Source organism: Tasmannia lanceolata, unplaced genomic scaffold (genome assembly GCF_043159265.1).
Source record: "Tasmannia lanceolata isolate RefF3 unplaced genomic scaffold, GAP_Taslan_0.1 ptg000018l, whole genome shotgun sequence".
Classification (NCBI taxonomy): Eukaryota; Viridiplantae; Streptophyta; class Magnoliopsida; order Canellales; family Winteraceae; genus Tasmannia; species Tasmannia lanceolata.
In genome coordinates this window covers 57,644,473-57,658,472 of record NW_027518695.1, presented here as the reverse complement: position 1 = coordinate 57,658,472, position 14,000 = coordinate 57,644,473, and the positions used below count along the sequence as shown (strand labels likewise).

At 35.9% G+C, this 14,000-nt stretch overlaps 1 pseudogene; it reads left to right on the top strand.

The window, feature by feature from the left end:
• Positions 1-1,474: 1,474 nt before the first annotated feature.
• On the top strand, positions 1,475-3,634 carry LOC143850518 (putative pectinesterase 29; annotated as a pseudogene).
• Positions 3,635-14,000: the final 10,366 nt, after the last annotated feature.

Below are 14,000 nucleotides of genomic sequence, written 5' to 3'. Positions count from 1 at the left end.
TATTCATTCCTTTTCACGTACGTACACACTTTTATAGTTATAGGAAAAAAAGAAAGAAACTAAATCATACAAAATCAACTAGCTATAGCCGTGTTATAACTATTGCCTACTTAAGAGACTAACAACAATAGAAAACTAATGCTATAAAAAAGCAAAACTTCCCATGGACTTAAGATGAAAAAATGAGATACTATTCCAAGTGGAAAGAAAAGAAAGAAAGATACTAATCCTACTATACTTAGGAAGCAAAATCCTAATAAATTAAGAAACCCATCACCGGCTTTCCAAAAAGAAAAAAAAAATCCCAAAAAAAAAATCCCTAATTGTTGCATATTTCTCTAAAGAGAGTCAAATGTTTACTTCATAAATTTATTTGGAATCCCTGCAAGTGTAAGGATTTAGCTATCTTAATGTAAGTGTGTGGGATGTCATGCATGTAAACCCCTAACTTTATTTAAGACCTCAAAATTTACGAGGCTAAATTGTACATGGATGTGATGGGGGGTACGAAAAAATCACAGAAGTACCATAATTGATAATTGGTTCAACAGCCGCCTCTTAAAAACTCAGTTGTTTTTAGATCAAATATCAAGGATGGCACCTTGATTGCTTGGACACCATACATAAACTCGTATCAGACATATGGAGTTGATATTTAAATGATTGTATATTGTCATTAAATATTGTATGTACAAATAATTGAATTAAGTGAATGCACACACATATAGATAGATAGATAGATAGGTAAGCTGGGGTTAGGTGGACCCCTGCCACCGTATTAAAATTAAAGGATAATACGAGATAATGCATATTATTAAAAATCTATCCATGCTATAAATTAGTGGAAATGTGGCACTCCCACGACTTACCCCACGCACGTTATTTAAAATCTTATACTTTAAATGGGACTTGCTAGCAAATTTCATGGAAAGCTATTTCATGGCTGGCTTTGGCAAGTGAGAATAGCCACCTCAGATAAATTAATTGAGTAGGACAAAATCTTCCAAAACGTTAACCTGAGTGTCGGAACTATGGTAATGGCGTTTTTTGTTATTTTGTCACGTAGCTTCTAAATAAGATTTTGAAAGGAAGGAAATCAAATAAGATTTAGAAAGGAAGGAAATCATTTTAAAATTTGGATATAGTAATTAAATATCTTATAACCTTAGGAACGTAAATATTTACCAATAAATTTGTATATAATTGGAATACGTGGTTAGCTTGAGTATACTTTCTAAACATAAAATATTATAGCTATATTCCTTATTTTGAAATAAAAATACAAAATGTCATTACTTGGTATCATGATGCTTCTCTGTTTTACTTATATAAATACCAATAATCAAGTACAAGAACATGTGATGTAGAAGTTAGTGAATGGTAGTCGAGTGTATATTCCTTATTTTCTTCTTTCTATGAGTTATTGGACAAATTTCTTGAAGGACAAAGTTGCATACTTCTATCATTGACTAAAATGGGGGTTGTTGTGCTACCCTGTTTTATCCTTTTGCTCTCTACTTTGTTCTGTTTTGGAAGTTGGACCCATGTAGAAGGTGCCCCAATCGTTGCGAATACCATTGTTGTAGATATCAACGGCCAAGGAAAGTTCAGATCAATTCAGGCAGCCATCAATTCAGTTCCGGCAAATAATAATCAGTGGATTCGTATAAATGTTAATCCTGGGCTTTATCAGTAATCACCTAACTTAATTACTATTTGTTATCATTTCTTTACTTGCACAAGATTTTGAGTCCAATGTATTGCTTTTATATATTTATGTTAATATGTGTGTGTATATAGGGAGAAGGTTACAATCTCTACGGATAAACCATTCATTCCGCTCGAAGGACATGCGGAGAGTGCCACCTTCCGTGTTAATGCAGATAATTTCGTTGCTAGATCTATAACCTTCAAGGTGAAACAACTTTTTTTTTCTCACCTAAATCTTTTATAATATGAAAAAATAGTTACATGATGAGAACATAGAACCTTGCCTCTAACTCAGAAAGATATAAGAAGAAAGGAAAGAAAAAACCCTTTTAGCCCACATTTATTTAGAAATCTCACTACAAGACATTGGAGATTTACCGGCAAACTTTTACCCGCGGTCATGTAAACCGCTCCTAAAGATATACAATTGCTGGCAGTAGTAAATAGACTGACGGTAAGTATGTTTTTTTCATTTGACAAAAAGAGACCCCACCAAAAAAATAATAAATTAATCCCTTTTTCCGCCATAGTGAATCACAGGTGATCATTAATCCCATTGTATCTTTATTTACCGGCATTTATTTAATGACCGCCAGTTAAAATTATTAACGTACTGGTGGTCAGACTGCCAATGAAAAACTTAGAGCAAACACTCGCTATGGCCGAGATTAGAGTTCCAAATATGCACACATCTACTAGCATCGTATGATTTTCTTTTGTAGCATGATTATGCTTTTTACTAATTACTATCAACTTCTGGCCTTAACAGAACACATACAATGATAATTGGCTGACTAAAAATGTTGCAAAGCAAGCTGTAGCCGCACTGATGTAGGCGACAAATCGTCTTTCTACAACTGTAGTTTTATCGGCTTTCAAGATACACTGGGCGATATGTTGGGCCGCCATTATTTCAGGAATTGATATATCGAAGGCTCCATCGACTTTATCTTTGGCTTTGGCCAATCTATTTATGAGGTACACTAAGATATTTATAGTTGGATTGATCTAAAGGTGGGATGTGATTACTATAAATAGCAAGTCTCGGATAACTATTGTAGGTGGGCTATATGTTAACGTGGATATATGTTGATGTGGACGTCTCCACATATAAGATAAAAATTAGGGTTTTTCTAAGTGCCCTAAGGGCACTCGTTAAGGTGCTATAAAGGTGGGCTATTTGTTGATGTGGACATCTCCACATTTAGGATACAATTATAACTAAAAATAGAAACAAATCTCAAATAAAAGAGCTATATTAGTAGAGCATATCATAGCAGCTCACACCTGATAGTCTTCTACTTTACAAACTAAAACAAAAAGATAGTAATCATGCCTGCTATTAGTGAACTTTAATATCGTGTTTGTGATGCAGTTGTGTGAACTAAATGTAAATTTGGTTCCGACACCGTCATTAAAGTACGATTATATAACAGCTCAAGGCAGGATGAAGGCAACTGATCCAAATGGTTTTGTGTTCAAGTACTGTATGATAAATGGTACTGGTAAGGTGTACCTTGGAAGACCATGGGTAGGTTTTGCAAGAGTTATATTTTACAAAACAGTCATGTATGATGTTATCATTCCCGCTGGATGGGATCCTCATGACGCTGATGCACATGTGTAAGATCTCTCTCCTTATGTTCTTTATCGGTTGTGCGATTAAACTAACGATCTCAAGTGAGAAATTATGCATTGGTTTCTGTCAGGGATACTTTAACATTTGTAGAGAATGGGTGCACTGGAGTAGGTTCCAACCTTTCAGGGAGAGTGAAGTGGGAAAAGCATCTCACTAATGCGGAGCTAGAGCAATTTACTAACGTATCTTTCATCGATTCTGATGGATGGATACAACAACAACCCTATTTTATTTCTTAAAATTCATTTACATGATTGTTTCATTACTCAGTTAAGCTTTTCATAAAGTATTGGCATACTCTATTTATAGCATAATCTAATGATTCATATCATGATGCAAGCTCTGTCATTTAGCACATGATTATTCAGCATGATTTAATTGAGCTTAACCCTCTAATATATTTGTCTCTTACTCCCATTTTACTTTGTATATCAAGAGTTTTCCAATTAGGGCTCAAAAAGTGTTTGGCTAACTATAAGTGGGTTTGGAAAAGAACCACAATAGGGATTTGTATCATGGGTCTATTTGATGAAGGGGTTCCTCCTTGAGAAGAATGCTAAGCTGAAGCGTGCCGTAGCAAAAACCAAGCCCCAAGGGCCCATTAAATCCACGTCATCCAACCGCATTTATAGAGACACAGAAAAGTGCAAAATTAAAGTAATTATAAATGCCGTTGGGTGACATAGATCCAATGAGGCATCCCTTGTTGAAACAGTTAGACAAGAATCTATTGGAGCATTTCCAGAATAAAAAATGTATTAGATGTGCAAAAGAATGAATTCAAACATAATGTAAATATAGATTGTTTGACATTCAACAATGATTGGTTAGCCACCGACTATTAATGGGCTCAGACAAGTAATAAACCATGCTATATATGAACCTATGATTTAATGGCAATGAACAAATGAGCAATGAGAAATAGATCAATACCATTCAAAAAAATTAGAAATATATCAAATACGACACCCAGAAATAGATCAAATACAATATAAGCAATGAACAACACCCACATATCTGCAAAAAAGTCAAAAACCAATCTAATATTCTGAAATCAATTGAGGAGAGTATCCATGGCTTTTTAGTTTTTACCTGAATTGTGTTTGGCGGCAAATTTAAAGATTGAAAATCACTTTTTGGGGAGTTTTGGAGCTCGCTGGAAAACGGCTTGTCGCCAGTGAACGGTTGCTCCAACCGGTGGGATTCTGACGTGAAAGCATAGTTCATCGAGAGACGAGTCCAACGGCGCAAACGGAGCCTCAATCCGAGGTCTCTAGAGATCACTATGTTAAATCGAATTTTGGTGATTTTTCTAGAATTTTTCAGAATTTTTTTGTTGTTTTTTGAGGAAGATGAACAGCGCCGGACTTCGCGGGTTGAACCGGGCCGCGCCTGCCAAACAAGGATCCAAGTTGGAACCGCGCTCAATTTTTATTTAAAAAAGGCCCATCAAGCCCAATGGGCCCACCAGACTCACCAGACTCGACCCGAACATGTCCGACCGGTCCAGCCACGGTTTTTGGGTCGTTTCGACCATTTGTTTGGGGTTTTGGACAAAAGTGGGACCAGTTCTAGTGGTTTGGGACCCTCTTGAACCCAATTCTAAGGCGCGTGTTGGGTTTTGAGACTCGGTTTCATATCTACAGTGTAATTTTAAAACAATTTGACTTCAAGTTTGATTTTTAGTCAAAATTTTGGGGATTTGTGCCATGTTTAAGATCGATTATGGAGGTTTCACCCTCCCTAGTCCGTATTTGGGGTTAATTTTGGCCTTTTACCTTAGTAAAATCGTGTTCCAGTATATTTGATTGTCTTTTGGGTTTATATGTTAGATTTTGAGTCAATTTTTAAAAGATTTTCGGCTGTGTGGGACTGCTCCTAGGGGTTTCCTGAACCTCTGACCCCAATTTTGTCATCTATTTTGGCTTTTGAGGTCCGGTTTATACACTTTCAGTGTATTTTCATGCTTTGAGCTTAATTAAGTTGGATTTTTAATATGTTATTGTTTCCAAATTCCTAAGCCTCATACCCATTGCCATGGGATACAAGTCCCTAACATTTCAAGTTCTGATTTTGAGTGAACAGTTTGATCTTTTAATCTATCTTTATTCTAATTTTCAAATCTAAGAAGCCTTAATGTTATTTACATGCCTTATGCTTTGCATATAACATAAGAATTTTAATTGATTAGTTGAATTCTTTGTGGTGTTAAACTTTTGATTTGAAAACACTTTGTTTTGTATCAAACATACCCAAAATCTTTGGCTTTTGGCTATTGTAACTTGTTTGTGTATATCTTTCAAAATCCTAATACATTGATTTTGTTATATCATAAAACTTGAAAGTTGGTTTTATATACACATGTTCATTTGTTTTGTTCATCAAATTTTAGTGTATATTGGATTATATCTTGTTATGGTTAATCGTTTCTTGAATGAACAAATGAACAAAGAACTTTAATTCTTCTTGGGAACCAGAATCGCTTGGGGTAAGTGGTTAGAATTGAGAATCATGTCGCATATAGTGACATTATTTTGAACGGTTAACCACTTTCAGTTGCATCTGTTTGTCCAAGAGCAATACTCAGCCCAACGGATGACTGTTGCTTTGCACAAATAGATTATGTGAGAAGGTTAGGCCTGGGAAACTTGATTTGGGGTTGTGCTTCTGCCCAACGGTGATGTGGGTCTCAAGTATTGGGTTATCTGGCCCTAGTCGGTCTCATGGGTGAGAGCCAATTGTGTATCGTGGCACGGCCCAACCGACGGCCCACGGTGACACGCCTGGTCTCACACTAGAATCACAGTATTGTGATTGCCTGAATTGAAATCGTTTGTGTGTTGTGGCACGGCCCAACGGACGGCCCACAGTGGCGCGTCTGATGTTTCGTCGAGGTCACATTTTTGTGTTTCTGTGGTTCTGGGCAATCCAACTAGTTTTCCCTAAAGATAGATTGACTGATTGTTGTATTTGAGAATAAATTGTGTATCGTGGCACGTCCCAACGGACGACACATGTTGACACATCTGATGTCTCTTCAAAAATCATGGTATTGTATTTTCTAGAGTGGAAACCCATTGTACATCGTGGCACGGCCCAACAGACGGCCCACAGTGGCATGTCTAGTATCCAATTAAAAGCACACTTATGTGTTACCATGGTTTTGTACATTTTGGTCATTCTTTTAAGTTGGATTGATTGAAATCATGGATTGACTTAAGTAAACTTCATTTTTGGACTGAATAGGTGTTATAAGAAGTGAGCACACTTGGAACTGCAACTCTGTGTCTGTGGCATAAAAATTGTTGGTATCTTGGTGTCTTTTCTAGATGTCGATTATGTTGAGTACTTTAGTGGGTCAGAACCTGAGCAAGTGATAGAATAGATCCGCATAGGTCTAGATTACATGAATCTAGAGTGTGCATTATATGACAAGCCCACTAAACTCACATTTGTAAGATGCTTATGAATAGTGGGAGTGTAATGTCAGTATTAGTATAATGATCATGAAGGAGGTTCCTTTTGTTGTAATCTGAGATGCTTTACAAACTCAGAAATACAAAGAAGCTAATAAGTATAAGTAAAGAACATTTTTTTAGGATCATTCAAAGAACTTGCAAGTACCCTTATGATGTGTTTTGATAACCTCAAAGTATATTGACCAAAGTAGTAGTTGTGAGCACATTCTGAAAGGTTTAAGATTCAGAACTTTTGTTTTACGTGCTTCACACCTGTTGGTTATTCTAAACGGCAATATTAAGTAAAGTGGTCAAAAGGGTTCTGGTAAAGGCAACATTAGAGTCCCGAAGATATAGTGGCTTAGCAGGGTAAATTAAAGAGAGTGAACTTGGTATCAAATGCCTTTATCTTGAGTGATAGATGACACATAAAGTATGGATGCCTTAAGTTCAATATGGCTTGGAAAGGTAAGGTAATACCATATCTTTGTATATTATGATTCCTACTTAGTAAGTACTCCGTAAAAGATTGGTGGGTAGATTAAGGCATTGTTATTCACATTTAGAATTTTATGTGAGGTATTCTTGCGCCTCAGGGGCTTAGTAGAGGAGAGTGGACCATTATATCCAAAAATAGAATAAAGGTGGTTGATGAATCCATTGTTACTCTCCACTCCTTTCTGAATATTGGTTTCTTATGGACTAGAAACCTTATTCTAGAAAACGAAAATTCCTTTGGCTATGAATCAGATTTGAAAATATAATGGATTCTCTTTAGTTTTAATTTCCCATTTACTAAGTTTGGTTCTCTTTAAGGCAATCCTTATTGACTTGGATTGCACTCCTCTCAAGGTCAGACTTAGCCCACCTTGCATAAGAATGAGATAATCAGTAATGTTAGAAATAAAAGAAATCGAGTGGACAAGGATTCATCCAATCAATGGCTCACGTTTTTGAACCACATATCTAAGGATAGATTGGTAAAAGAAAATTTCTAGATTTGCTTGATTTTATTGATTCTAGTAATGGTATGAGATACATTGAAGGAAAATATACAAAGATTAATCGATTTAGGGTGTCAGCTTGAGTATCAGTCCGCTAAAGGTCATTAACACTGACATCTTGAATCTTTTGACTCTGACAATTGGTGGTGGAAAGTATTACCATTTTGGTTAAATTTTCTAGTCATAGTTATATGTGTCTCTCTAATCAGAGGTAAAATGCCCTGTCTTTGTTTGTGATCTATAAGGTAAGAGTCAAGAATTAACTTGACTTAAAAGATCAAAACAATAATGATAATCTATGCAACTCTTTGCTACATAAGATTGTTGGTTAAAACTCTAAAACACCCGTGTATATTGTGATCCAAGTAAGGTTGTGCCTAAGACCCCTTAAGATTTATGGGTCAGAAGGAAGATTAAGCTGGGAAACGTGTACTTTCGAGTCGTTTAGCTAAAGTAAGAGTTTATAACCCACAAATGAGAGGAAATGAGTCCTATGACCATGTATTGCTTTTCATAGGTTATCTAAAAATATTTAAGGGTTTTAGGTTCTGTTGTTTGACCAATAGTACATATATTGTAAAGATTAAATTCACCAAGATTTCTAAAGGATGGTGACCTCAGTGGGAGTGTAGTGCCTGAAGGAAGGTTATCCCCTTCCGGCAAGATCGCTATGCACAGCGGAACAAAAATCGCATAGAACTTTAAAATTTTCTTTTCGATCTTACAATTACCCAAGATCCTAGAGTCTAGATTAGTTAATTATGTTAATTAAACATAAAGAATCTTTGAAGAAGAAATCAATGAACCATGCTGCTTGATCTACTCCTTGAACGGTTACGATCGTTCTGAACGTCACGAACCCCGCAAGTTGAACCAATGGATTCTTTTTCTTTGCTCAAACTATTGTGGATGTGAATAACTCTTATTCACCTCTTTAATGTTTGATCTAATTAGTACCTTTGTTGTAGAGAACAGAGAAATTGATTAGAAGCCTTTCTCTTTAAAACTTTTTCATTTGGAAGAGAGATTGAGAGAGAGAGATGGAAAACGATTTTCCAAAGGGGGGAGAAGAGGGGACGAATTTTGGAATATACCTTCTTGAAAATTTTGTTCTGCACTGTTACGTTTATAGAAAGTAGAATTTAGTTTGATAAATACTTGTTTCTCTCTCCCAATTCCTATCCAATTGAGAAACCAACTTGAATTGAGACTCCACGAGTAGCATAGTAGAAATGACATGCTCAAAGGATTCACAGATCCAAGGGAGCAAGGAGATAGGAGATATGTCATCTCAGTTCTATACAAACCTTAATAGTTCCTAGTTGGGAAAAAGACTGGACATCTCTTTCCGTATACAACTAGCATCAGCCTTGCCTACATGCACGTGTCGTGAGGTGACTTATCTCGGTCATCTGGGTAGTGGACCCTAAGCAAGAAGATTCTATCACACAACTGAACCTGATCAAATAAAGATCAACTTGTGGACAAGAGAGTATAAAGTTGTTCACATGCCCTTAGACCTGAGGGATCTTATTGGTCTGTTGACCCGTTCTAGGGTCTTAGTCTATCTCATAGTGATTCTAGTTTAGAGTCACATTTGGATAGAGCTATATCATAGAACAAACCCTCGAGACCAATAGTGATACTCGACAAGGGATTCTTCGCTCTAAAATTTAGGAATTGACATCTACAATTTTGTCAGAGCGGGAGACCTATTAAATAGCCTAGCTAAGCAGATTTGATTAAAGGTTTATCGGAATGTTTTATGAAACATTAAAAGGTTTTCAAAGGATTTTACAAATGCATTTGGAGGCCGAACATCGCTTGACCAAAATGGTATACCAAGAGTGGTCCAAGGAGGTGAAAGATGTCCAACCCCCGTATGACTCAACTCAGTAGATGTAGTCAAGAAGAAAGGACTTGCACATACAAGATGTGATTAGGGGTAAGTTGATCTGACGGTCATTTTCAGGGTTACGTCTTGTGGAGGCCACTGACCTAATGCGAGTGTAGTTTAACTACAGAGCAAGATTGCAGTGGGGCTCACCATAGGGTTCTGCAAGATCGACCGTCGGGTCCCTACGATGAACCCATTCATAACTCGAATGCCCCTGTAACATCCAAAAGGATTAGGGTTCTGCATTTTATGTAACTAGTAAAAAATGCACGTGCACCGCACGTGCCACTTAAGGTAATTTTACAATTTGTTTAGGGAAATGATATCATCACTACCGTATTTTGATGATCGCACCATAGGATGATCCAAGCCGTCCATTAGAAGGGCCACAGCCTAAATAGATTGTGCCCCAAAAGAATATTTCCATAAGCTGATCCTAACCCTCCAATCTATAGAGAGTTAGGATCAAGCTGTTAATATTCAGTCCCTTCCACACAAGGAAAGACTAATCGGTAGTACTACCGATGGCAGGGAAAGAAGACTGAGATACCGATACGTGTCCCAACTGAGTTTTTGCAAGGGCTCCCTTCAATTTAGAATTTTTCTTGAAACAAAGGAAATTTTTTTTTTAGGGAGGAGAATGTTTGAGAGGGAGAGATAGATAAGACTGCAAAGTATAGATACATATTACATATGGGAAACCAAGCAAAACTACATCAAGTTTCGAGTTAAAAAATCATAATGATAGTTCAAGCAGAACCTAATTCTATCATTTAGCAACCTATCAACATGCAATTCTCCAATTGCCGGCTTCCACCGAACATGATCTCCAGAACTCTCCCCAAAGCTACTAATAGATCGAAGTGACTTGCTCTTAATAATAATTTTAACTACGTAAATAAATAAAATGTAAATCAAATTAGAATGGATACTATACAATTTATAAGGACTTTCTCTTGAAAACCATAGGCACCATGAAGTCCAACCAAAAAGTAAAAAGTAAAAAGATAAAAAAGGAAGGAAAAAACTACTAAGAGGGTCCTCTACCATGAAATAAATTGACACAGTGAAAACCAACAGAAATTTTGGAAAAACTCATCAGTGCTCGAATTGCAAATTTGAGAAACTTCAAGCAAAACAAAAAATGCACGACAAAAAAGGGAAAATTAGGAACAGAAAAATCCTACATATCCAATAAAGAGATAATTATAAAGCACTGGAAGTAGTTAGCATAGTCCCTTGAAACAGAGTTCATACAGAAAAAAAGTACAAAAAGGATTACATCAATAAGCGTATTCCAAAAGACACCAACTTTACATCTATTTCGATAAGTGGTGAGAATATTCATGGCATCGCAGACAGTAACTGAGATAGCCTTGTTAAGTGGCTTTAATCTCAACTATCCATTTGTATTCCGGCTTCCCACTCCAAGAATGGGCCCAACTGCACATTATGTAAACACTGATCGTAGCATGAGCAACAACAAAACCTAAGCATATTGCATCAGATAAATCATTTTTTTTGGTAGGTGCATCAGATAAATCTTGAAGTATGAGAATCTGGCAAGGGAAGTGGCCATCAAAGATTAGATTTAAGAATACTGAATGTGAAAAATAACTGAAATAAATCAGAGGATGGGTGCCGTTATAATATGCTCGTCGTAGTAGTCAGACTAATTACAATAAATCTAAGATATCGCAGTCTGTTTCTCATTTTTATGTCAAACATTCCAAATATCCCCCCCCCCCCGAAAAAAAGATATGAAAGTACAACCCACAAAAGAAGATATGAAAGTACAAAATTTCCAATTCAGTCATTACCAAGGTTTGATATGATCCATATAAAGTCCAAATATTTCCACATAGCTGTATATTTAAGCAGCATTGATGGAAAATCGAAGGAAAACCATCGCAAGATATCAAGTGTGTGCCAAAGATCCACCCAATCAACGCTTATATTAAATTTGGTTAGTGCTCTTTGAGAAACCACAATTGTAAAGAACCCCTCCCTCTCAGCAAAGAGAACAATGCACATAATTCTTTATCTCTTGTGTTCTATGTGGACAATCATTTTCAATAGTCATAAGTCCAACATAAACTTCAAGACAAACCAAACTGCCCAGCTTCTTAAGAGCATCAATAAATACATGCAATTCAAGCAACCTAAACACTTGGATCTGAACTTTTGAGCTTGATTTCATTTTAACAACTTCAACCACATGAGAATAGATGCAATCCAAGCAACCCAAACACTGGGATCCAAACTTCCTAGCTTGATTTCATTCTTACAACTTCAACCTCAGGAGTATACAGACAAAAAAACCCATAATGTATGCTTGCTTTTAACTTTCCAGCTTGATTTCATTCTTACAACTTCAACCTCAGGAGATATATTATAGGATGATGTAAAACCGCAATTTGAAAACAATAAGATCATGATAGAGCTATTTGGCAAATGTTATAATAACATCAGAAGAGGGTAAATATATAGATTAGCAACCTAAGCTTTATCGAGGAAGCAACTTAATTTTCAAACCGTGACAAGGAGAGAATTCAAATCTTTGTTTGCTCCCAAAGATAGGAATATTTTTTCTTTTGAATGGTACCCAATGATAGGATTTAACCACACCGGAAGGAATTTAACTCTAAAAAGTGATGGAACTTAATCACATCAATTACAAGTACTCATTACCAAACATGTCAATACAAGCAACTTAAAGTGAAAGAAATTGCCCACTCCTAAACAGATGTTCATATGCTGAAGTTAAATTTGTTCAGTGGATTCGAGTGAACTATTCTGGAGGACATTAGATATTGACATAAGTTATCATTTTAAGCAGAATTTATCATCTTTTTAGAGTGCCCAAAGGGTATATTTATCCTTTGTCTCTAGGTACCATGGCTAGATGGAAAAGTGCAAAGGAATGAATGATGGAATGTGCTCTCCCTTGAAAAAAAAAAACAAAACACGCCTCCCTCCCACCATACAAGAAAAAAGTTAAAGAAAATAAGGTTTTAAGCTTTGTTTTAATATTTTTTGAAAGATGAATAATATTATTCTTGAAAGAATAGTTCTCAGTAAGATGATAGAAACATCAGCTCTGCTTTTCAAGCTCCCATCATGGATTCTCATTGTCTGTACAAAGTCCATCTCCTCCTCTTAAGAGGGAATCAATGAAAAATGAAAGTGGACAATCAGAGAAAGCTACATGCTATACAACATGAGCTTTCACACCCTCTTTTCTATAATCTACTGTTAGTAGGGCCATTGCCATATCTTGTTTTCTATCTTTGCTCATTAATAGATTTAATTGCATTAGATATCACCTCTTTGAAGAAGAAAAATCCTTCTGGCTAAACCATAATCCTTGATGACAAATAGGAATATACTTTAATAGATAAAAGATAGGATTTATACCTAAAGATCACTATTTTTTAAGAGCTGGTACTATCATCTCAGTCAAAAGAAACCTTGAAACGATACTATTATTTTAACGCTAATTAAGCTCAACAACCAAGATTTCAGAAATGAGATCCTCAAACTGCATAACCTTTTCTTTTGTTTGTCATTAATGAAGCAATGATGTTGGAGTCTGTACTGCAAGAAAATAAAATATAAAATAAAATCTACAACAATTCAAATACTAAAGCTGGAGAGGAAAAACAATGTAACATTGTAAGTTTTGAAACGGATTGAGAGAAATCATGTCGAACGGAGTGTTGTTCAACTTTATCCTACTGTTACATACCAATGCCTCTATGACCACAATAGGTTGTAAAGCTTATTCAACTTTCTCTTTTCTGCAAGCAAAGTTGGAAGAAATCGCATGCCCATCAGTGGGTAAAGTTTCACAAATGGTATAAAATATTCAATCTAAGGTAGATTAGATTGTCTAATGCAAAGAAGTGGGACAAAATACCAAGTGTACCACCGTTTTTTTATGCACATAGAAGCATTGCAGGCAAATCAAAATTTAGTTTCATGATAAATAAAATTGACAAAACAGCCTATGACCCCATAAGAGAAACAGGGGAAAACAATAGAGATGCAGAGAAGCATGAAAAGTAACCCATGAAAGAAAAAAGAGGAAAATGTAAAAAAAATGACTGGAAAACGAAAAAAAAAACCCAGAAAAATTAAAAATTACAGAACATGTAAAGCTTAGAAAAATAAAATAAAGAAAAGAAAGATGGTTTTAACAAAACAATACCCAAAAAAATTGATGGGAAATCCATCCGTGCTAATCAGGCCATTCTTGGGCATCGACATAAAGAGATGATACCATGCCATCA